Genomic DNA, 25839 nt, shown 5'->3' on the forward strand with positions numbered 1-25839 from the left:
GGAAGATGAATTACTTAGTAATATGTAGCATACTTTCTAGATATATTTATTAACTGCATAATGGACTGAATAGTAACTTCCCTCAATATTTTTAAATTTGGATTTGCTCCCTTTAGTATCAGTTGCCTTAAATAAAATATTGAATTGAAGTTTTCAAACCAAGGGAGATTGGATTAAATAATCATACCTCATCAGAATCACTTTTCTGTTATGATTTAGTGTAATGTTGTGAGAAAACACAGGATTGAGAGTGAGAAAATCTTAGTTTTAGTCTTGATTCTGCCACCAACTGCAGAACTCTATGCATGACTTAATTACCTAAAATTTAATTTTATTTATTCAATTAATTGAAGCATTATACTAACAGGTTTCTAAAATTAATGCCAGCTCAGTCTTCTCTGATGGATGATCCTAAGTTGTACAGCATCTCCCATGTGAGCTCCTTAGAAAAGTCTGCTTTCTTACATGCATTTGCCAGTCATTTGTCCTAAATCTGAAAAGTCATTCATCACACATCACTGGTTTATCATAGTTATTTGCATTCATCTTTTTAAAGTGTCTACAATAAGCATTTCATAGCAATTCATGAGTTTTTAGAATATTCTAGAAAACATAGGAAGACTCATTTGCCGAGACCACACTGAGGAACTTATTGAAATAATGAAGATAATTTGGGATCCAGAGAGGGACTGTTGATTAACTCTTCAGTTTTGCTACTTTGTTTCTTAGCTCCAAGTCAGTGAACATAATATAGTACAGAAAGATACCTGTTTTCTGAAGTGGTGATAACTGGGGATCAGGGGAGGAGTTGATTAACTCCAAATATTATTTTGAGTTTCAGGTATGGCTCAGTGAAATTGACATTATGTTGATTTAAAATGCTCTTATAAAATTTTAAGGTAACCAATATTTAAATGGTAAAAGATACCTACCTTCTACATCATTATAAATGGTAATAGTAAACCTAATAATAAAATAAAAATTTCAAAACAGAAACAAAACTAAGTCTTAGATCCTCTTTATTCTACAATAGCTGAGTTTCAAATCAGGAGCAATAAAAAAGGGAGAGCTTTATTACTACCCACTGCTCTACCCTTCTGGGCCATGTTTCATTTTCTCTTTTTTACACCTCATCTGTCTTTGCCCTATGTTGGGAGGGAAGGAGTTGAATAGAATTGAACTTCCTATGCTATTTAAGGAATATAAACTCACTGGGGCATATAGACCTAATGTCTACGTATATAATGTATGATAAACTAATTTTTTTTTAAAGATTTATTTATTTAGTTGGGAGAGAGAGAGCACACAGGGAGGGAAACAAGGAGGGAAACAGACTCCCAGATGAACAGGGAGCTTGATGAGAGGCTTGATCCCAGGATCCTAGGATCATGACCTGAGCCAAAGGCAGACGGTTGATTCTTTTTAAAGCAATAATTTTCAGGCATTCTAAGTGGTCATTTCCATCTTTAATTCTCCGACTATTTTGGACCTCCTCAGGTGCTCACAATGTGTGGGCCAATGAACATCCTTGTCTTTTTTTGTTGTTGAGATGTTGGATTTATTGCCATTTCTTAATCCGCTTTTAGGGACCAGGAACAAGGGAGACAGGCTGTGATGTGTTCAATCCATCATCTTGCAACCATGGTAATCAGATAGGTGGATACAAAGTGAAAGTGGCAAGCTGAAGAGCAAATAAGCATGCGGAGAAATTACTTGTTGTAATTAGCAGCAACCTTGAGTTAAGGCAACAGATTTTGAGCACGGGAATGACAGAAAAAGGGGTGTCACAGAGCACATGGGCGTATGGGTGTGTGCTGAGTATGACATGCCCATCCTCTACCTAACAACATCTGAAATCACAATTTCACCCAAATGAGGGGATAAAAAGCTTAATCAAAGTCTTAATAAAAAATAATTTTATACATAGTGAATAATTTCATAAATAACATCAAGTATAACCCTCAAGATACCATCTTGCTCTCTGATCACCTATGGTTGACATTAACATCTTAGACACTCTCTGTAGTGGATGCCTACCCAAGCACTTCACCTCTTATGTTTTCTTCCTCCTTTAAAGTTGTTCTGATTATACACTGAGATCTAAGAAAGCATAAAAACAAAGGATTGGATGGGTTGTATTGAAGGTGAAGGGGCTATGTATTCTCTATAAGATTCTCCACAAGAGGGCGCCTGGGTGGCTCAGTGGGTTAGGCCACGGCCTTCGGCTCAGGTCATGATCTCAGGGTCCGGGGATCGAGTCCCGCATCGGGCTCTCTGCTCGGCGGGGGGCCTGCTTCCCTCTCTCTCTCTCTCTGCCTGCCTCTCCATCTACTTGTGATCTCTGTCTGTCAAATTAATAAATAAAATCTTTAAAAAAAAAAAAAGATTCTCCACAAGATTCTGTCCTATTTTATCTCACTTAATTCTGATTATCTTGATATTTATTGCACTGGGCAAAAACAGCCCAAATAAGTTATTGGAGGTTTTCAAAACCAAGATATCCAGTTTGTTTAAATAGATAGGTAATAGATAGATGAGAGAGAGAGAGAGAGAGAGATGAATATTTGAATTTGTCACAAGATCAATATTATATCTCCATCTATTTCTGCATCTATATCTATATATTTACTCTTACTTGGTTTCTATACATAGACCTACCTTGTATGACTAGTTAATTATCTTTTTTTTTTTTTTGGACAGAATAATTATGGAACATCTATACAACTTTTGAATAAATGAATTACTTTTTGCTTTTAGAATTAAACATTTTTTACCTCCCACTCCTCCAACATACTACATAGATGTTCTAAAGGAAATCATATATTGAGATGGTTTCAAGCAGAGATGCAGTCACCAATTTACTCAGCATGACTTCCAGTTAGAAAATGTCATAAAGGATAAAATGGAACTTATGCACTGTTTGGTTGAACAAAAAAGTTTTGCTTTGAATTTTATGCCAAATAAGAGTGATGAAAAGTCCATGTTTTTTAGGATTCTTCAATGCTATTTTGAATATAACTTACTTCCACATATTTCGAGGAGCTCTAGTGTTTAGCCTGTATGTTGCCCTAAAGATTTTTTTTTTTTCTATTCTGTAACTTATTTCTAAGTGCAATTTAAGTGAAAGATAAACATGCAGCCCCAAAAGTATAAACATGTATCTTTAAAAGTCTCTTTCTGTGCTTCTCCATCAACCTTCATTCCCAGGCTGTGAATATTATTAAAGTACACTTTTCAAAAGGTTATAAACAAACAAGTGTCAAAGAGTTTCCTCTGTTCATTAATAAGGGAACCAGTAAGACGTTAAATGTAGTTCAAAACAAATTTCGAGAAACGAAGATTTATGTAGTCTGTCAGTCACCGTAACGCTGAAAATCATTTGCAACCAGACACAAAACTGATTAATGTCACATATGGCAATAAACTCTAACATTTGCAGTTACTTTTTCCTCTAGATAGAATTTCTACATCTCTGTTGAACAAGGATCAGCTGTAGTGCTCCCATTCAGGAAACGATTTCATTAATACCAGTTTTCTACAAGTTAACCTCCGCCCTTACAGAGCTGTAAACTATGCTAATCACAACAAAAGATAGTTTAATGAAGATAGCTACTCCTAGAAAACAAGCTCATCCTCAGGCATGTTAAAAGCTCTCCCCAGTGCTCAGCATTAGACTGAAGGGACATCTATGCAATGTCTGTAACCTATGTCCATGTCTTGGATAATTCTTTGTAAAAGTATCCATGCTCAAGTGGGGATACGGGTTGGGGCAGATCAATTCAAAGCAGTATTAGGTTTATTCCACCAAAAGGCAGAAAGAGTTAATATTCAAGTTTTGCCACCAAATATAGTATTTTTGAGACTCTACCATGGCAGACAGTGTAAAAGCAACGCCTTTTCAAGAGAAATTCTTTTCTCTATCCATTTAACATATGAAGCAGAGGCCTGGAGAATGTGATTGCTGAATTGTACCTAAGGAACATTCCAACAAAGAGAAATGGAGTAATATCCACCACAATCTACAGACCCGGTAGATTAACGGGATGACAGGACACAGAGCAGAAGAGGCTGGTGGTCAGATATATGGAGTGCGGGATAAATTTCTTTCATTTAGAGAAATGCCAAGATCCAAGAAGGTTCTGCCAATTTTTCTTCAAGTGTCCCGGCAGGGTCACTTCAGACATCCCCAAGGACGGCTGTCTAGAAAAACCTTGGTTGTACAGTATACTCAGCACAGAGAGGGCCTGGATCTTCACATTCGGTGCTGCCTTGCAATTTTTGTGGACAGTGGCGGGATCTGGAAGTTCTTAGATACAGGTGAGGAATTTCTGTAACTAAACCTTGGCCTGGGGCAGGATGAATCTCACACTCAGATCCCAGCAGGCTCCGGAAACTGGGAGGGCCAAGATACGTACCCTTTCTCAAGGGTGGCTTCTAGCACTTTGTTTAAGCTGAGAGAGAACTTTTCCTAGCCGAGATTTCAGCAGAAGCTGGTGGCCCGTGGCTTAGCAGAGAAGGCTACGTCCACTCACACAGCAGCAGCCAGTACTTTAGAGGGAAAGCCAGGGATGGAGGGGTGCGAATGAGGGAAGGAGGGATACTGCAGGACTCAGAAACGTTAGTCTCTTTCCCAAAGACCAAGCCCTTAAAGCAATACCCCTCCTCCATGAACCCAGATACGGAGAGAGAGCAGGCAAGTGGATTAAGTTCTGAAGTTATCCAGTATTGTCTTACTGGTCACCTAAAAAGATTTAAATAGGATTCAAATAATCTTACTGGATTAGTTGGATTGTTGTTGTTGCTTCTTGCCTGGTTTATTTGGGTAGAAACATGTGACAAAAATCAGATAACTGTGGAAATCAATCTCTATTTCCTTATAGAACTGAATGTACTGAAGTATATGCACAAATTTGTTACTAATCTAGTCTTCTTTCCATTTTTCTTGAAAACAAAAGAAGAAAGAAAACAAAAGAAAGGAAGAATGGGAAAGGAAAGAAAGAAAGAAAGTTTGAGCCCTTTATTTGTCTGGGACTGGGTGGGGAATGGTCATTCTATTCTGGAACCTTTGCACATATATCCGTCCTGCTCCTTCAGACTGAGTAATCTGCTGGTCCTCTTCATCTGATTGCAGTAAAAGCTTGGAACCATGCCAGAGTTGCCCCTGAAGTGTGGGGAGAAATAAGAGAAGGGGACTCTCTATCTGGGTTCTTATCTGGGATTCTCAAAAGGGGCAGGCATGCAGAATCCCCAAGAAGCATGAGGGAGCAGTAGAGGGACCCCAGACAGGCTGGCAGAAGGGGAGGTGGTCCTCTGAAAGTCATGCTCTTGGGGAGCATTGAGGTTTCCGCTTATTCAGTTGTGGCTCAAGTAGGCAAATACTTTGTTAAAAGCTGTAGGCCTGGTGACTAGTAGGGGTTAGAGAGATAAAGCTGCTTCTCCCAAGCCATCTGTAGGTAGCACCTGTGCCAAGCAGAGACCAGAAGTTCGCCAATGGTGGCCGCATGTGAGAAGGAGTGCAGAGTCCACCAGAAATGTCGAACAACCCAGAAATGGGGGACCAATGGGAAATTTTAAACCAGAATAAGACTGAACCATAGGCCTCAATTAGATGAGAATTTGATCACTGCATTCTTAGACATTAAACCCAGAAATGACTAAATTCGATGACCACAAGAAACAAGCCGGTAGTTCTGAATCAGAGCTATTATATAAATATATATATTTTTTCATACTCAAGTTTAACACTGAGGTTATAACTATTAAGTATCTCTACATGTGTACTACTCATTAAAGTTGATGAAATAAAAACTACCTTCTTGTTCAGCTGCTGACATCATTACAGCCAATCCTGTATGTGTGATAATTTTCACAAACATGAGAATGTGGTGAGGGAGTCAAAACCCATTGTTGTATCACTATCTGCTAAATATTTTAATTTAGAGATTTTTTTTTAAATTCTGATGCATAGTAGTGTGTGACAAACACTGGCTACAAATGAAGCAAAAACAACAAAAACACCACTATAACTGAGAGATAATTGTGTTTGTGCTAAGTCTAAGAAAGCCCAGCATATACCTGAGAACAGAGATGACGTTCATGAAAGAGAAAGAGAAAGAAAAAGAGAGAGGGTAATTTAGAATTTAGAACAGAGCAGCATGGAGCTAAGAGGTAAAATTTGATTGGCTTAAGATCACGACTAAAACTTTGAAAATTAATACTCCAGAGTGTTATTTTTTATTATGCCTTGAAATGCTGTTTCTTTAAATCACAAAACTATATAAACAAAAAATTCCCTTTTCAACTGCTGCAAGTGGCTGATAAGAATGGAATTTCTCTTCCCACATGTGGAAGGCCCTCCTGCTTTAGTAGAAATGTAAATTTCTGCTTTGTGTAAATTGAATCATAATTTGTTTTATTGTGTTAAAATACACATAACATAAAAATTATCATTTGAAAGTGTACAATTCAGTGACTTCAAATACGTTTTTGATGTTGTACATCCGTCATCCCCTATCTGGTTCTGGAACTTTCTCACCACCGCAAAGGGAAACCTCCCACCCGGTAAGCAATTATTCCCCATTCTCCAGCCTCCAGCCCATGGCAACTACTTATCTACTTTCTGTCCTTATGGGCTTGTCTATTGAGGCTATTTCATATAAATTGAATCCTACAATATCTGTCCCTTGGTGCCTGGCTTCTTTTACTTAGCATACTGTTCTTAACATTCATGTATGTTGTAGGTCGGTACTCCATTCCTTTTTTTGGCTGCATAATATTGCATTGTGTGGATATACACATTTTGTTTATCCATTCATCCATTGACCAACATTTGGACTATTTCCATTTTACGGCTATTGTGAATAGAGCTATTAGGAGTGTTTGTGTACCAGTTTTTGTTGTTTTTGTTTTGAGTACCTGTTTTGAATTCTCTTGAATAAAAACTTTGGAGGAGAGTGGCTTACTAATATGATAATTCTATATTTAGTGTATTAAGAAACTACTAAACTTGGGCACCTGGGTGGCTCAGTCTTTAAGCGACTGCCTTCGGTTCAGGTCATGATCCCAGGGTCCTGGGATCGAGTCCCATGTCAGGCACCCACTCTGTGGGAAGCCTGCTTCTCCCTCTGCCTCTTCCCCCTGCTTGTATTCCCTCTCTCATTGTCTCTCTCTCTCTGTGTCAAATAAATAAATAAAATCTTAAAAAAAAAAAAAAAAAGAAAAAGAAACGAAACTACTAAACTGTTTTCTGCATTTTACATTCCCACCAGCAAGGCATGAGGGTTCTAATTTCTCCATATTTTCCCCAACACTTGTTTAGGTCTTTTTATTATGATCACCTAACTAGAGGTGAAGTGTTATTTCAGTGTGGTTTTGACTTGCATCATCCCAGTAACTAATGATGCTGAAAACCTTTTAATGTGCTTATTATCCATTGGATATCTTCTTTGGACGAGAGTCTGTTTATGTCCTTTGCCTATATTTTCATTTGGAATGTTTGTATTTTCATTGTTGCATCATACAATTTTAAACAATGAAAGTAAATTTGAAATCATCTTGACAAAACCCTCCAGTGTTTTTAGTGGAAACCCCACACGCTAGGTCAAAGCAGATCACTCCAGACTCAGGCCTTTTAAGACAAGGTGAACATGGGGCCAAGAAATGGGAGCTTTTGAGACACCAAGATTCCATATTTATGCACTAAATGGAAAAGCACTTCCCACTTTAAGTCCTTTAGCACAGAAGACTGACAAATCTGTGCTCTCTGCCCAAAATCCCCTCGAGTCTCAGTGTGATCTGTATGTCCTGAAAAAAAATCTCCTGCCTTCAGCGGCTGGCGGTAGGAAGAAGCACGGCTCCTTTTACACAGGGGCCAAGGGAGCTCTAGTCTTGTGAATGAGGAAACAAAGACAATGGAAAGTTAAATGACATGACTTAAAATTCACCCAGTTATTATACCTGGGACTCAGGTGTACTGTCCTCTCCCCTATGCCCTCAAGCTGTCCCTATCCATGGTCTATTGTATGGTACATCATAAAACCAATAAAGTTTTTAAAAATAGCTGACTAGATGAGGAAGATAATTTTGAAAGAATGATGACTACTTGAGGCAATCTTTATAACTTTAAAATTACAAACACATATTTTGACTTAGAAATAAGATTTCAGGTTTAATTAAGGAATTAAAGGAATACATATAAAACATAACTTCTGGATCCAACAAATATGTAAAATATGTAGTTTGAGTACCATTTTGAGATATAGGTAATTACCAAAGAAAATACAAATTGCAAATGGATTTTAATGAAGCCAACCTAAATAAAGTTTAAAATATCGAACAACATAAAATGAGAGATTGATTTATGCTACAACATGCACAATATTAAATATTAAAAATTATTCATTCTAGTGACCTATAGTACACCCTCAAGCCTTTTTGTTTAGCTGTTTTTAAGTTTTAATTAGTGAAAGGACATGAAAGAAAGATACAAAATAAACGAAAAGCTTAAACTCACTGTTTGAAAAGTCGTTGATCATTCTCCAGAGACCAGACTTCTTTCGAAAAGATATGAAGTAGAGTGCAGGAGGCCAGTCCTGTCCCACTCAGGGCTCTAAAGCCAACTTTGCTGCTCTGTATCAATCAGAGTGTGTAGGGAACATCAGAAACAGGAGGCCAAAGGTCTAAAGCCACTGAGATGGGAGATAAAAGATGGAGCTAATCAGATGCTTAGATGGTCCTGAAACCAAAGAATGAATTTAGGATGAAAGCACACAGCTATTTCAGACACAGCAAATAGAACAGAGCATGACCTGCAGGCTGGGGAGAGAATGCGCCAAACCTAAAATTTCTCAGAGGTCAGGGATTATAGACGAAGGACCATTGATAAAAATACGGACAGAAGTAAATTGCCTTAGTGCTTTGTGACCTGAGAAGTATATTTGTCCTGATATTCTTCACCGTGTGAGAGAGAACATCCTTTATCTCAGTGAACAAAAAGCATTCTAACATTTTCTCCTAGAATCTCCATTCAATTTTTTTTCCATTCAATTTTTTTTATAACTCTAACATAACCAGTATTTGTTGTTCCATTTATAGTAATGATTATCAAGACATTATTCTTCATCTTGGACTTTTTTAAGATTTTATTTACTTACTTATTTATTTATTTTAGAGCTAGTGAGCAAGAGAGAGCACACTTGAGCATATGCCCATGTGAGTTGGGGGAGGGGCAGAAAGAGAGGGAGGGAGAGAAAATCCCAAGGTGGCGCTACACCCAGCACAGAGCTCAATCTTATGACCCTGAGATCGTGACCTGAGTCGAAACCAAGAGTCAGACACTTAACCAACAGAGTCACCCAGGAGTCCCCATCTTTGACTTTTTAATAATGTGGAGAGTTAAGTAGAATCTGGGGATTATTCCAATATACGTAGTTGGCTCCCTCCCTTTAGTGGAGAGGGTCATAGTGGAGCAACAGGAAGAGCTATAGAGACAGGTACACATGAACCAGAATGCATCGAGAATCACATTTCTTCAGGTTACAAAGGTAATTCACCTTGAAGACAAAGGATTAAACTATGTAGGAACCCAATTTTCCATTGAACTCTTACATATTTCTTCCTGTAGATAAAGCAGACCATTAGTACTAAACAATAGGCTATACTTCCTAAATATAAAATATGTTTTTATTTGATATCTGGCAAAATGAAAACAAAACCATGCAATTGGTTGCAGAAATTAAAATATGGACACAATTATTTTGTAATGGAGAATGGTATAATTCACTCATATTTTTCTATGCCACCTTCTCAGTCTTTTTATTTCATTTTTAGTTTTAAGTAGTTATCTTATGTCTAATTTATGTGCCAACTCTAATTCACAGATATTATTCTGTAAATCTCCCTGCCTCTTCCTCATTTACCAGCTAATATGTAGTGCAGAGGAGAGGTACATGAATATGTAATGCTGGGAATAAGGTTTGTATGATGTGGCAATCTCTGTTCTTCAAAAAATGATGTAGCAGATACAGCATCTTGTATACCTATACCCAATCTTTATATATTCCTTGGTAGATAGAAACACAATTTGTTCAGATAGTCAGCTTTCAAAGAAGATGATACTTGCTCCAGCTCAGAGGTAAATCCTGATTTATCTTAACGTTTTCACACTGTGCAATAGGAATTTCTATGATGACAGAAATATTCCATTTCTACACTGCCCAATAGAGTAGCCATTGGCCTCATGGGGCTATTAAGTATTTGAAATGTGGCTAGTAAGACAGGAAAACTGAATTTTAAATTTTATTTTAATTACTATCAATTAATTAAAATATATTTAAAATTACTATTCATTTAACTTTAATAGACATATGTGTCTACTGGCTTTTGCATTGGACAACCCCACATAACTAATTATGGTAATCCTATTGCCTTTGCAAATAACTAGATTGACATTAAGCATATGACAAAATGTTGGCCAACAGATGGGAAGAGAATGTTGCTGGCAAATGAAATTGTTACTTCCCCCACTAGATAGTGTCTTGTCTCTGATTGTATAGAATTCTGACACTAAACTTATCATACAGTGAATAGTAACACCGTAGCGAAGCAAGGATGTTCCCACAATACTGTGAGACTTTCTTTAAATGAGATAATGAATTTTTCATATAGCTTAAGCCATTTTGATTTGTGTGTCCTATTTTTTGCTGAGGAAGCATCATGACTCATATAAAGTATCTTCGAGATTATTTAATGAAATTGCTAGACGAAGTATTTTTTTAAACTTTGAAATTAGAATGGGCTATTGTTTGAATTTTAATAAAGACAAGTTTTGTATCTAGTATATATATTTGATAAAGGTAAAGTACTTATATAGTCACCACAATTATAGTGAAGATCAGAGTCGTGAATGTTTCATATTTGTTACCTAAACTGAAATTCGTCTTAAAATCTTATGAAAAGGTAACACTAATGAAACATATATGCTATGTTGAGGACAAATAAATTGAAATTAGAAGATGTTAATGAGGTCAGACAGCCAGCTCAAGTTGTGGGGATAGATCTCAATCTTGAGTCTTTTTTTTCCCCATAAAATACTTTTTTTTTTAAATTTAGATTGGTTGTCTCTATAATTATTTTCTTTGTTAGTGGAATTCCAAGAAGAAAATAAAACTGACTTATTAGATATCTGTATATGTAATGGTCTGGTTGTTTTTGTTTCTGACATATCTCTAGCTATATTAAAAGCAGTACATTTTTGAGTCATATAGGGTGGAAAATGTCACACTGAAAAGAAGAATAATATCTGCTTTTATTGTATTAAATATAATTCAGGAGAAAAAGGAACAATGGAAGTTGGTTTTCAGAAAATTTAAAATATAAAGGATATAAATGTATGAAGTTACATGCTGTGAATGACTCATAAAATTTCACAACTAAGAAACTGAAGAGACCTAACATTTACTACTATTAAAGGTAATTACTCAAACCATAGGTCTTAATATATCTGCCATTAATTTCAAATATTTAGGTAGAATTTAGAAAGTGTACTTAATAATGGCAACAACACACTTTGATTTTGCTTTCATATCTTCTTGCATTCAGAGGGGGAACTGTTTCCTCTTAACTTTCCAGGGGAAAGAGAACAACTTTTGAACAGTAGCAGAGGTTCCTTAGTTTAGGCATTTTGTTTTTAGGACCTAGAGTAGCTTGATGAGGCAGACTTTGCATCTTCTTTTCTAAAGGCATTTAAATAAAGATTTGATCATCTTTTGCCTGCAAAATGTTTTCATGTGATGTCCTATGTGAAGATAATGCAACAGATTAAAAAAAAAAAAAAGCTACTTTTAAAATTCTTCCAAGCTTTACAATTTTTTTAGGTCATATCTGTGCCCAACATGAGGCTTGAGCTCATGACTCCAAGATCAAGAGTTGCATGTTCTTCTATCTGAGCCAGCCAGGCACCACCCAAGCTTTATGTTTTTATCATTTAACTGTATTGTTATAAATTTAATGGTCAGTATAGTCAGACAATATGGAACTTTAAATATTTTAAACCTTCTGGTTTACCACTAAGAAGATTTACTAATTTAATTCACAAAAAACAATTTCAAAATGCAAATGTGAGAATAACCCATGTGAGGATGAATGGAAGAGGAATTGTTACTGTTAAGAAACTTATCTCTAGATACCACAAAAATACAGCAACACCCAACAAACATCTATAAAAATAATAAGTAATTATAGTAATTACTGATTTTTATATATATATATATATATATATATATATATATATATATTTATACTAGAAGAGTGAACATGATATAATAGATGGCATCCATTAAGGTTTTATTTTGTGATAGGCACCAAACTTAAGTTTTTTTTATATGCTAGGTACCAAACTAAGGTTTTTCGTTATGTCATTAAATTCTTACACAATCTGTTGTGGTAGGTACTAATCTTATCCCTATTTTACAAGTAAATAAACTGAAGGTTAGAGCTAAACAATTCGTTTACAATCATAAATAAAAACAAAAAAGTTGAAGTGATTGTTGGGCTGGCTTTACTGTTTCCTTTCTCTTGGACATCACTGCCATTGCTCAGCCTTAGAAAGCAGAAATTTCCCTCTTGTCTTTCATTTTTCTAATCATGCATACTAGAAAAGTGAGTCAGGACCCTGTGTGGAAAATAGGGGAGGATCAGGGGGTTGGTGGGAGTAACAGAAATCTCAATATAGATTTGGAGATTCCAAGATCAGTGGGAAATTTTGTTGCCCTTCCCATTCACAGTCAAGAGAAAATGGCTACCTAGGCACAAATGGCTGGGAAGGCCAAAGATAACCTCCCAAAGCTTCTTGTGCTCTAGAATGGCATGCAAGATGGGAAATCATTCCTGTGTCCTAAAACATGGCATATAACTCATGAAAGAGTGGCTAAAGTTGGGGAAATAAAGGGGTATTTCAGCCAACATGCTGTGCCTCAGTTGACTTCTCATCTAATCAATATTTTGTACCATATAAGCCTCCATGTTTGGGAATTTACACAAGCTCCTAGGGGGAGAAAGATACAAAACTGCCTGTGTTTAAGAATCAGCTTTTCCAAAGAAATGGGAGCTTAAATTATTAATTTGCTTAAAAACAAAAATTTTATATTGCTATATCCTGAGTTGTGGATTCCCTAATATCTAATTACTCATTTAGTGTAATATCTGAAACTTATAAGTTAATTTGTAATTTTTACAACACAATGATGATATATAACTGATACCTCTATACTGGTAGTCAGTTTATGTATCATTTCTGGGCTGAAGGTTAACTTAACATACAATGTTTAATGTAAGTATACAGTTTTAAGTCAGAATTGTGATATACAATATACTATATATACATATACAATATATACAATTATATGCAATAATGTGTGATTATATTGTTTACCTCCCAGTGTAAACGCCATGAGACTAATGAAAATGAATGGATCCTTAGCACCTAAGGAGGTCCTTGGTTGTGAATTAATATTGAGTGAATACATGCAAAAGTTAACAGATCTATCTATCTATCTACCTGTCCTCTATCTGTATCTATCTCTATATCTATATATCTATAATGGGCCAAAGATCTGATCCAATAAGGAAAAAAATGTGAATGCTATAAACCAAGTTTTCCTTTGCTTCTTGTTTTACTCTCCTCTTGAAGTGTCCTTAGGGATCAGAAAACTCACCTTGGGTCTTTGTTTAGGTAAAACAGTGTGCTTGACTCCTCTTGAGTCATATGTCTTCAGAATTTTGCTGGATGAAGTAGACAAATAAACTAATTTCAATGTGGTCCATAACTTGTGGTTAATAAATAGGTTTACATATTACAATTCTCTAATGATTTCTGAAGATTGTTCCTAACAAAGCAACTTCCCCAGTATATGAAGAATATGACTAATTACAAAAATAACTAGGGCCAAAAAGTCTTTCAAGAGACCTTACAGTCACTGTATATGGGCAGTTTTCCCCATAATCAGACACTTGGCTCAAACAAATTAAAACACACACACGCATGCACACACACACACAAATTATTCTTATTGATATTTCAGTTAGTGGGCATGTTCTGTTAACCAAAGTCCAATAGCAAATTCTATCTTCAGTAACTCCTGAGGCTTTCAAACATACATCTTGCATTTCCCAAACTTTCCAGCCTGACATTTCTTTTAGTGTAAGTGAAGTGTCGTGTAAGTAAGTGTAAGTTAGTGTAAGTAAGTGTAACCTTCCATTTCTTTTAGTGTAAGTCCATATTTTAGTAATTAAAATATTGGGCAAGAAATTGATATTTTTCAAATTTGGAAAAGTTGTATGGCAAAGATGTCTTTCATGTTATCTAGAATATATCATGCTTTGTTTTAAGATGTAAGCATTTAACCCAATGAATATGCATCTACTGGTAGAAATTAAACCTATAGAAGTGGCAAAGGAGAAATAAATGAAGACAAAGAAAAATCCCTCAACTTTCTCACTGTAACAAAACATTTTCACTGCGATCTGGAACTGTTTCAAGTGCCGACTAGAGAAAAATTCAAAAGAGTAAGTGTAACTATGTAATAGAGTTCTATCAGTGACATTGATTGAATCAGTTTCCCCAATAAAATCATTGTGACATCTCATAAAGGATGAGGCTCCTGTTTTAAGAAGTCATATTTACAACAGGTAAAAGACTTTTTAAGCTGTTGTCACATTTGTTTCCAAATCCAGTGTGGACAAAACAGAAGGAAATAGTACCATAACACCATCTTAGTGATTTATAGTGGGCATAAGAAAAGGTTCTACTCCCGGAAAGAATTTATACACTCGCTGATAAAGGGGTTGCATGACCAGGGTGAGATACATCTGGCCCTGCCCAGAAGTTGAGTGTTTCCATACATCATGAGTCTGGGTGTCACCAAATAAATGAATTGTTAACTAGAATTAATACTGTGTGCTTTGAGCACTGCCTGGTTGGCTCAGTTGGTTAAGCATCTGCCTTCGGCTCAGGTTATGATCCCAGGGTCCTAGGATGGAGCCCCACATTGGGTTCCCTGCTCAGCGGGGAGGCTGCTTCTTCCTCTCCCTTTGCCTGTCACTCCCCTGCTTGTGTGCCCTCTCTCTCTCTGTCAAATAAATAAATACAATCTTTAAAAAAAAAATACTGTGTGCTTTAAGAGAGATATGAGGGTGGAGGGAAAGAACAAACATACTGGCTCTAATCTTATCACATTGATATATAAATGCTAGATTGGGTTTCTTAATGCAGTGTTCTAAAGCAGCCATGGATAAGCTTCAGGAAATTTATAAACATCTTGGAATTAAATATGCACCATTTACATGCATTTTTATAGGGGAAGAAAATCTGTATATTTCACTGAATACTCTGTATAGGCTACAGTCATAAACACAAGAAAAAAGATTAAATATCACTCTTTGTAAATAACTTGAAAATTAGGGAAAGGAAGATTTGCTTGCTTTAAATATGTTGTAAACTATTAATAAAAAAAACATCTACCACAATTTCTGGCTCTTGTGTTTCAATATTATTTCCCTCCAAGCATAACTTCCTATTCTACTATAGAAACAGTGAGTTTGAAAAAGAGTTGAATAAATACAATTGCTCTCTTTCCTGCTTTGGCTCCAGCCTCCCTCTCATCACAGCTTGCCTTCCTCAGGCTCTCCGTCCCACGGCTATCGATCCCATGTACGTTCCACTGTGTTTTGTATCCTTTCTGACCTCCTAACCTTTGTGGGCACAGCTTTTTCTGCCTGAAATATTACCTCCACCTCTAGTGTCCCACTGATTAACCCTACTTGTCCTTCAGGATGCCTCTCTGGTGACCTTTGACCAGGACCCTGGGCAAATTTCTGTCAATGCACGTATCAAGCTGCATTGAAGTAATGGGCTTTTACAGTTTCTTTTTTTTTCCATTGCTAAATTGCCGAGTTCCTTGAAATCATTTAGAAATTCATTCACCCTAGTAAGCTCACAACCTTACACAGCATCTGGTACATAAAGGGCCAATAGTCTTCACTGAGTATAGATGGCTTAGAACAAATTAGTTGTAGTGACCAAAAAGGTTCAATGAGTTTTCCTTTTTCAGAGTGCCTATATTTTTAAACAAAAGAAAATTATAAGCTAAAGGAAAGAATGGAACTGATTTCATGCAGAAAGAAACAAAGTAGAAAGATATCTGGTAATAAGGAAACCTTCCTGAAGCCACTGAGTGATTACAATTCCTGTCACATACTTGACACCTTGAGACTTACTCTCTTTTGAATCATTAATCACATGTTCCATTTGAAAGTAGCTTACAATTCACAGTTTTTGTAAACAGTGCTATTGAAGTTCATAAGGAAGAGATGGAATTTATATTTTGTCAGATAGCTAACCCAGCAATATTCTATTCTCGAATTTGAACTTAGGCAAATTCCATCTACTTAGTCTCCTACGTGTTTTTTTGTTGGTGGTGGTTTTTTTGTGTGTGTGTGGTTGTTTGTTTGTTGTTTGTTTAAGCTCAGTGATTTTTCAATTGGTTGTTTGGTAGACACTGTGATGATCCAACCACATGTCCCTTCAGAACTGGAGGGCTTATACTATACTTGCAGATTGTGCTGCTGCTGCCTGATAGATTCTAACTGGGACTCTTTTCTCTGCTTGCTGCAGGGAGTGTGCTGGCCCAAGCTTCACTGCCTCTGAGGGCAGCCTATAGTCAACGTGTGGTTAATGGGGAGCAGACTCTGCTGCTCCCCACTACCTTGAGACCACTCAGAAGGACCATGGCCATTTCAGAGATTTCTGTGGGATAGAATGACCTTTTCTGAGACTCTATGGTAGCCCAACTTTTCCCTTTGCCCAAAGATGCCCCTTTCCCTTCCCTCTCAGCACTTCTTGCCTCGATAGGTGTTAATTCTGAGGGTGTTTTCAAAAAACTCTGGCTCTTGTGTTGAGAATAGAGTCTAACAGACAAAAATACAAGTATAGAAATTAGTTGAGAGAGTGTTGTAGTCCTGGGAATCAATTTTGATCACAGGTAGTGTAAAATACTTGGATTTTAAATATGTTTTGAGGTTAGAGATAACAAATTTCCTGACATATTAGATGTAGGTTATAAGAGAAAATGGGAATTCAAGGATGACTCCACTTATGTTGGCATAAGCACTGGGAAAATAGTGGGGCATGACCTATATTGGGACAGATATGGGGAGGGGAAATTGAGACTCCATTCTGAAGTGTGTTCAGTTTGAGATGTCAAGTAGACATCCAATAAAGACGTCAAGGACACAACCAGATGTAAAGGTCTGCAATCTGATGGAGAACTGTGGGTGGGAGATACAACTTTAGAAGTTTTCTGCATATATTAATTTTTAAAGCCATGAGCCTAGATGAAATCTCCAACAAGATGAGCAAACAGAAGAGAAGACCAAAGTCTAAGACTGGAAATGCTCCAATTTAGGGACTGGGGAGAAGAGAAGTAACCAGCAAAGGAGGCTGAGATGGAGTGACCATGGAGATAGGATAAATATCCGAGAGAGTCAAGTCTTGGAAGAAATGTGGGAAAGTATAGAAAGGAGAAGGGTATGTTCAACTACTTCAAATGCTACCTGTAGGTCAAGTCAATTGGCTTTAGTTAGTTTGGTAGTATCTTAATGATAACATTTTTAATAAGGTGATGAGGGAGAAAACATGATAAAGTGAGGACATGTGAGGAGGGAAAACAAAACAACTATTTTAGGTGTTTTACTACAAAAGGGAGCAGAGTAATAGGAAAGTAGTTACCAGGGGGAAAGTGCGGTGAGAAAAAAAGAATTAAAGAAGTAACAGTATATGTGTTTGTTTATGGGAATGATCCAATAGAGAGTGGGAAAATGATGATGTAAGATAAAGACAGAATTACTTAGAATAGTGAGTTAGAGTAAGGTCTACTATACAAATGAAAATAGTAGCATTAAATATGTGTATGACAAATAGTGAAGATAATAAAAAATTTTCATATTTTGGAAATGAAGTCAATGTACACACATAAAGTGTTACTTATGTTGCTAGGCTTACAAATTATCAGTTGAAGTAGTCTCTATAATTTCGTTAGCTAGAAAAATGTAAAATATATTCAGGTAAGACAGCTGATTTTTTAAAGCATAAAGTGAAAGAATTTTAAAGATTGAATATTTGAAACATTCTTGAGAGTATTATAATTTTAACACAGTTAAATGATAAACTATTTTCTCAGTACACAATAGGTCCAAAGCCAAACATTAGGGGGTATAGCTCAGTGGTAGAGCATTTGACTGCAAAGCCAAACATTATATGCATCATTAGAAATATAATTGTGAACAATGTATGTTTGTTCCTATATATTAATATAAAGCAAACACTATAAAGCACATGTTAATACAGAAGAAGTTGGAAAATATGCTTAGGAAAGATAAATATTGTTAAAGATGTTTTTCATGAATATTCAAAAATAGAATACTAAAATCTTGTTAAATCTTGGCTTTAATCATATATTACACAAAATAGTTAAAATACTGTTATTCCCAAGGGCATTTAGGAGATAATATGTTGCCAAGAATAGAAATTTAATATCAAAACAGATTAGAAAAAGCAGTTGGCATTTCCCATGTATCCTGATTTGACTAATTAGTTTTATGTAATCCATTGAAACATAAGCCAGATTACAGTAGCAAATCTGGTAGCACTGGATCATACTATTTAGAAACAGGAGCATCTGGCAACAATTAACCTAAGAGGAAATTTCCTTTTCCATTATTATTATCTACATAAGTTTAAACTCAATTTATGCTAACATTTATATTTATTCAAAGGCAGACTACATGTAAACATGCCCTTCTCTTCTAGCTCCTATTAATTTATTTTTGTAATTTCATTTTGTTATTTTTTTTTCCAGTATTCCCAGATTCATTATTTATGTGCCACACCTAGTTTCAGTTATGATCTTTGCCCCATTTCCCTTTTGGGTTAACTTTTCTCCTTTATGGGTTTGCTGGGGGGAAAAAAAATTCAACTACTGTCATTTACACCAGAGGTAAATTAAATGAAGGAATATTTGTGGCAGCATAAATGCCCTATTTGTTAGACAAATCAATCTGGTGGTCCCAAGAGCTACCTCTTCTGTCACCATAGAAAAGCTGGAGCTCTGAGAATAGGAGGAGCTAATGCTTTATAGTTGACACAAAATTTGCAGTTGGTCTTGACCCTTGCAATGTCAATCCACTTCCTTGTATAGATCAACTCCAATCAATTTGTTTGTGTGAGTTTCTGTAAGAATCATGGCCCTCTAAACCCTCTCTTCGTCATTTACTCTTTGCCAAACATGCAGTACAACTCCTTCTGTAATTGTTAGTAAGAAGGAAGAGTGGTCAACATTATGGTAAACCGATATGTCTGAGAATTTTTTTTTCCCCTGAGGTCTTTGAGTAGAAGTGACATTTAGCACTGCAGAAACAGAGCTCTCCTTATATGTCCATATCTCCTGCGGAAGCATTTCCTCCAATCTCTTATTTTTAAGAATCCCTGGTTACAAAGTTCTACCATCACTAAGCACAAAGAGAAGCAGATGCTTGTATTCTGGCTGAGCATTTAAAATAAATAAATAAATAAAAATAAAATATCTATTTTATGAGTATTTGTGTGATGAGTATTCAAAATATATCTTTCAGATTATTGGATGAATTTTGTATTTTTTTTAATCCCTTGGTCGTGTTTCTGCTAATTGAAAATTTTCATTACAGTTGAAAGTCCTTTGAAAACAATATCATGCTTTTTTTTGCTATTGCTGCAGAGGCAAGCACGGTCAGGCCTCTAGCCTCACGGCATGTAATCCAGACAAGAAATACAGAAAATGCTACTCTACAGGCCCTGACCAAGCAATCCCAACTCTTTTCTTTGTTTTACCATTTTTTGTAGACTTATTGCTGAAACTAGAGCTTCTTACTCATTGAATAATGTAAATGAGTAATTAATCATATTTGCTTCTTCAGTAGATAGAAACTATGAAGAGGATGATGAAGCTAGGTATTTGTAGATGTTTTTTAAACAACAAGGTGACGTTTAAATTACTTGTTGCCATTAATATTGAAGACAGATATGGGAAATTGAGTTGAAATTGTACCTTTTAAATAAAATAGCCCAGGAAAAACAATTCTATATTTTGCTAAAACATCTCTCCAGTACTTATTCAGAGTTATAGCCAGGGCTGTTCTCTTGGTCTCAAAGGTTCATGCTAAGTTTTAATGCTTGCATAAGCTTGTGTGCACATGTGTGTGTGTGTGTGTGTGTGTATACATGAATGCTTCCACTAACATTTGAACTAAAACCTTCTATCACTTAGCCATATAACTCAAATACTATGTGTAACAGAAAACCACCATATGGAAGATTCACACACTGTAGGGTATAAACATCAAACCCAATGTCTTGAAATATTTAAAGCCGTATGTGGTAACAAATGTTTGCATCAATAACCTGGGTGTAAACTGAATTTTGGGTGCAGCATTTATATCCCCTGACTTAATTAACCTGGACCATCTTTCTCTGTATTTAACAATATGAAAACTTAACGAATGAATTTTAATGATCTCTCATGTATTTTCCTATGGCTCCTCTATTTCAGTAAAAATATGAACTCAAACTCTTTGGCAGATCACATGTTTTTTTCCAATTGAAAATAAAAATGTGTTTTGGGTTGGGAGAAGCAAGTTGGGCTCAGAACAGAGATGTAGTCAGATGCTTTTTGACCATGGTTCATGAAAACTTCATTCCCTCTGGTGAAAATCCAGCCTGATAAATTGAATGAATCCTGTGACATGGAAAGTCACATCACATTATGAATTCTGTTGATAGAACGATGATGATGAAGAGGTTACAGATTATTTAAGTATTTAAGTAGCAGAATGAGAGTGTTTCAGATTGTAGATGTATGTTAATATTTTAAATTAAGCCCTATATTTATGAAACATTTTGTTTCTTCAAAATTTCAAGAAATAAGAAGAACTGACAAAGAGCAATGCAGCTCTAAAAAAGCCACAGGCAGCCCCGCAGAGAGCTGTAGGGCAAAAATTGCCTATAGGGGAGTATTGTATAGAGCAATCAACAGGAGGCCTGGATATGCCTATCATGCTCAGTCATTGGCTGGGAACTGCCTAGGGAGAGTGTGTATTTGACTCAAATACTGTAATGGATCCCAGAGGTAAGGCAACTCAAGGCTGTTATCTGACTGAATTCTATGCAACAGGTTCATTCTTGAAGGTATATCTGAGTGATACACATTTATTGCCTCCTCATTAGGAAATATAAGATTTTTTAAAATACCATTTAAAATAACAACAAACATTATAGGGTGCTAGGTATTAATGTAATTAATAACAACACAGTTCTACAAGAAGATAAGGAAAAAAAGAAAACTATGAAAATCACAATAGAATAACTAAATTTAGTAGTGTACAATAATTATGGATAGCAATAATCCGTACAAATAATTACAAAAAATAATAATTATTCTGCATATTCAATGAGATTCCAGTTGATAACTTAGAAAGATTTAAAAAAATTTATGAAATTTTAGATCTTAAGATACCCAAGACATTCATGAGAAAGACTAGCAAAATGAGGAGGCTTGTTCTATCAAATAGCAAATCTAATCATATATTTTATTATTTATATTATATTTTATATTTATATTTTATTTATATATTTTTATATATTATATTTTTATATATTATATTATAATATATTATATTTATTATTTATTATCATATTATTTCTCAAATAAAAAAAGGTAAAGAAAGCAATAGATCTGCCAGGTGGTGGGGTCAGTGCTGTGAGAAAACACCCCTGCAGGGAGACATGCTGAAGCCCCAGAAGAGGATGGTTGGGGCTGCTGAGTCTGCTGGGCTAGCAATAAGAGACCAGCAGGAAAATACATAAATACTAAGAACCCAGCAGGGACATCAGTGTAAGTGGGTAACTCCAGCCCTAGGAGGACCAGCCTCTAAAAAACGTGGGAAGCATCTAAACAGTTACTGGCTGATGAAAGTGAGAGACAAAAAGCCGACTAGAGAAAGACATAGATGTGAACTGAGGATCTTAAAGCAGAGCCCAAGTAGACAGCATGCTGAGATGGTATTTACAGCTACCAGGACAGGCCCAGAACTGCCTGCCAACCATGAAGCTGGAGAAAGAAGCCTTCTTCTACCACGGAAATTGCAAAGAGCCGGGCATCACAGGACTTGTGAAGCTTGCGAAGGAGGCTTACCCAGACCACACCCAGTTTTAGATAAACAATCCCCGTTATGAACCATCCAGGAAAGAAGACAACCCAAAATGGCCCACGGCAGATGTGCAGTTTGTTCCAATGATGAAACGTTTTATTATCCTGAGTGAGCTCAAAAACCCATCACCAAGCCTTTAAAAAATACGGCTCTCTTAGAGAGGTGGACCATAAAGGAGACTCTTAACTATAGAGAACAAACTCAGGGTTGCTGGAAGTTGTCTTTTTTTTTTTAGATGCATCCACAGTATTTAATTTGTTTGGATAATAGTTACAGATAAACAGGTACACTCCATATACAATTACCAATACTTTTTTATACAGTTCATCTTTCAGTACATCAACACTATTTTATTTACACTCTATTTATGTACCTTAACATCTTTCTAATAAAGACAGTGCATTGTCAACAAGTTTTATACAGTAATTTACAAGGTGAATGCAGTTAATAGTTAATAAATTTTCTACTATGGGGCGCCTGGGTGGCTCAGTGGGTTAAGCCGCTGCCTTCGGCTCAGGTCATGATCTCAGGGTCCTGGGATCGAGCCCCGCATCGGACTCTCTGCTCAGCAAGGAGCCTGCTTCCTCCTCTCTCGCTGCCTGCCTCTCTGCCTGCTTGTGATCTCTCTCTGTCAAATAAATAAATAAAATCTTAAAAAAATAAATAAATAAATTTTCTACTAGTGATGACTTTAAAAATTAATTACAACCAATATAACAAACACAGATCAAACAACATGAGTAGATTGTGCTACCTGCTTAAATAAAACATCTGTAAGGAAATTATTTTAAATCATCCACTTTTTCATGGGACTTGTCCAGGTAGAAATGGACAGGTTTTTATATACTGAAATCATGAACTATAAAGCCTGCATTTTGTCTGACTTCATCATATTTACCATTTAGGCCAATCCTTCTTACTTGTAATTACAGTCTTTTTTTTTTTTTTTAATAAATGAAGCCTGTTTTATTACTTCAAGTGTTAATAATAAAAAAAAAATTTCAACACAGCTGCTGCATTTAAAAAAGTGGAACTACGTACTATGTTTGTAAGCTCAGTAAACAGATGAACCTGATGTCTTTGAATGACATAACAATTGAGCATTGTACAGTACATCTTATGAAGACTCGTAAATTAAAGAACTACTGGTTTAAAGTTAGTGATTATGGAGCATATATATATTCTTAGTTTCAGCTTCTTTTTTCTTTCTCAACCATTAGGTGCTCCATCCATTTTACGTTTCTGTGTTGAAGGTTTTGGTCCTCTCTTCTTTTTCTCTGCCTTCTCCTTTTCTTCTAGTTCCATGTTTTCTCTTTCAATCAAGGTAATTAAGGTGTTACACCTCCTCTGGAGCTCCATTGCAGTTCTGGACTTAAGAAACCAGTCCAATCTGAACTGAGGAGAGTTGTGAATACACTGTCGTAATTCATCATAAACGTTTTCTTTGTCAAATCCAAGTTTGTGAAGCATACAGGTTAGGAAGCGATCCTCTTCTTCAGTGTAGTTTTTTCCTTTTTTAGTACCATATGATATTCTCAGCTGATGAAAAAGTGCTTTGTACCGTCCAATCTTTGTTTCAAGTGCTCTTTTGATACTAATTCTTCTTTGAATTCTTGCCTCTTCCCTTTTGATCTGAGCCAAAATCTTCTCTATGTCCTGGAGTTCATTGCATCTTTCCTAGAATACAGCTGAGTACTCAATAACTTTTTCCGGAGTTTTTCCTTCTACTTCTCTTGCAATATTTGCAATATTTTCAATATCATCGTAAAGGGGGTGGGTGGGATAGGGGACAGTGGAGAGGCTAAATGGATGATGGGGATTAAGGAGGGTACTTATGATGAGCACTAGGTGTTGTATGTAAACTAATAAATTATGAATCACTAAATTCTACTTCTGAAACTAATATTATACTATATGTTAACTGGAACTTAAATAAAAACTTGAGACATTAAAGAAATATGGCTCTCTTCATTTGCCAGAGACTCAATTCAGCCCTGACCTTAGGATAATTTGATTTTATTTTGAACCTGGAGAAAAAGGAACCAAGTTAACTGGGACATTGTTGCTGGAATGAGCAAGAAGTTAGTCACTCCAAAGAAGTCAAGCTTTTATAAGGCAAAAAGTGTGCGGAGGTTTCCTTGTTATGTTTAACTGGGGTTCTGTACATAGGTGGTTTTCATGTATCTTTTCCAATAAAACATTAATAAAAAAAGAGGGTAGTACTTGCTTTGGCAGCACATATACTTAAAACAAAAGGATAATAGAATGGATTAAGAACTTAAAAATAAATCTATCAATCTGTCATATGTTAATTAACAATGAAGTAGAAATGTTCATCATTTAGAGTTATTGGATAAGTGATTTCATCACATAGAGTTTGAGGAAAGACAAGGAGCCATATTTCATTTAAAAATCAAATAGCTTTTGATCTTGATGAAATCCCAATAGTTCATAATCTTGCCATTTGCGACAACATGGATGGAACTAGAGCATATCATGCTTAGCGAAATAAGTCAAGGGGAGAAAGACAACTACCATATGATCTCCCTGATATGAGGAAGTGGTGATGCAACATGGGGGCTTAAGTGGGTAGGAGAAGAATCAATGAAACAAGATGGGACTGGGAGGGAGACAAACCATAAGTGACTCTTAACCTCACAAAACAAACTGAGGGTTGCTGGGGGGAGGGAGGTTGGGAGAAAGGGGGTGGGGTTATGGACATTGGGGAGGGTGTGTGCTTTGGTGACTGCTGTGAAGTGTGTAAACCTGGCTATTCACAAACCTGTACCCCTGGGAATAAAAATATATGTTTATAAAAAATAAAAAATTAAAAAAAATCAAGTAGAAGTGACATCACCAAGATGACCACATCTTGACTTTAATGTTTCTCACAAGAACAGTTAACGTCTACTGAAGAATAAGACACCACTGAAAGAATCTTAGAACACAGGGGTAAGGCTGAAGCACCCCTACACCTCAGACACCAAGACAGCTGGCATTAGAGGGTCTGAGAAGAGGCTACACCGTAACCACATTGCCTTCCCCAGGCAGTGCAGACCATACAGAGAGAACTCCCTTGAGCCTTTAGTTCTTCCAGTGGGAACTGACAACCCAGGGGGAACAACAGTCTCCCTCATCATGGGGGTGACTTTGTGGGAGCCCTATTCTGATCTTGCACCACAGGGATTATAGGGGAATCTGTGGGGCTCAAGCAGGGCTTATATTTATATCAGATAGAATTTAAACTAAAAATGGAAAAGAGAGACAAAGAAAGCCAAAATATAATGATAAAGGGGTCAATACATCAAGAAGTTATAACAGTTTTAAATATTTATATGTCCAGTATTAGAGCACCTAAATATACAAAGCAAAATCAACAGAGCTAAAAGGAAAAAATAAACAAAATATAATAATAGTTGGGAACTTTGGTTCCCTACTCATAACAATGGATAGACCACCTAGTTAGTGAAAAAATAAGGAAACTCTGGATTTGGACAACACTAGAGACAAAAGGGACATAACAAGCAATCTAACCAGCAACAGCAG

At 36.1% G+C, this 25839-nt stretch overlaps 1 pseudogene; it reads left to right on the forward strand.

Annotated features, from left to right (window-relative positions):
- Window positions 1-4043: 4043 nt before the first annotated feature.
- LOC122903531 lies at window positions 4044-24344 on the forward strand (annotated as a pseudogene).
- The last annotated feature ends 1495 nt before the right edge of the window (window positions 24345-25839 follow it).

This window comes from Neovison vison, chromosome 3, assembly GCF_020171115.1.
Source record: "Neovison vison isolate M4711 chromosome 3, ASM_NN_V1, whole genome shotgun sequence".
In the NCBI taxonomy this organism is placed as follows: domain Eukaryota; kingdom Metazoa; phylum Chordata; class Mammalia; order Carnivora; family Mustelidae; genus Neogale; species Neogale vison.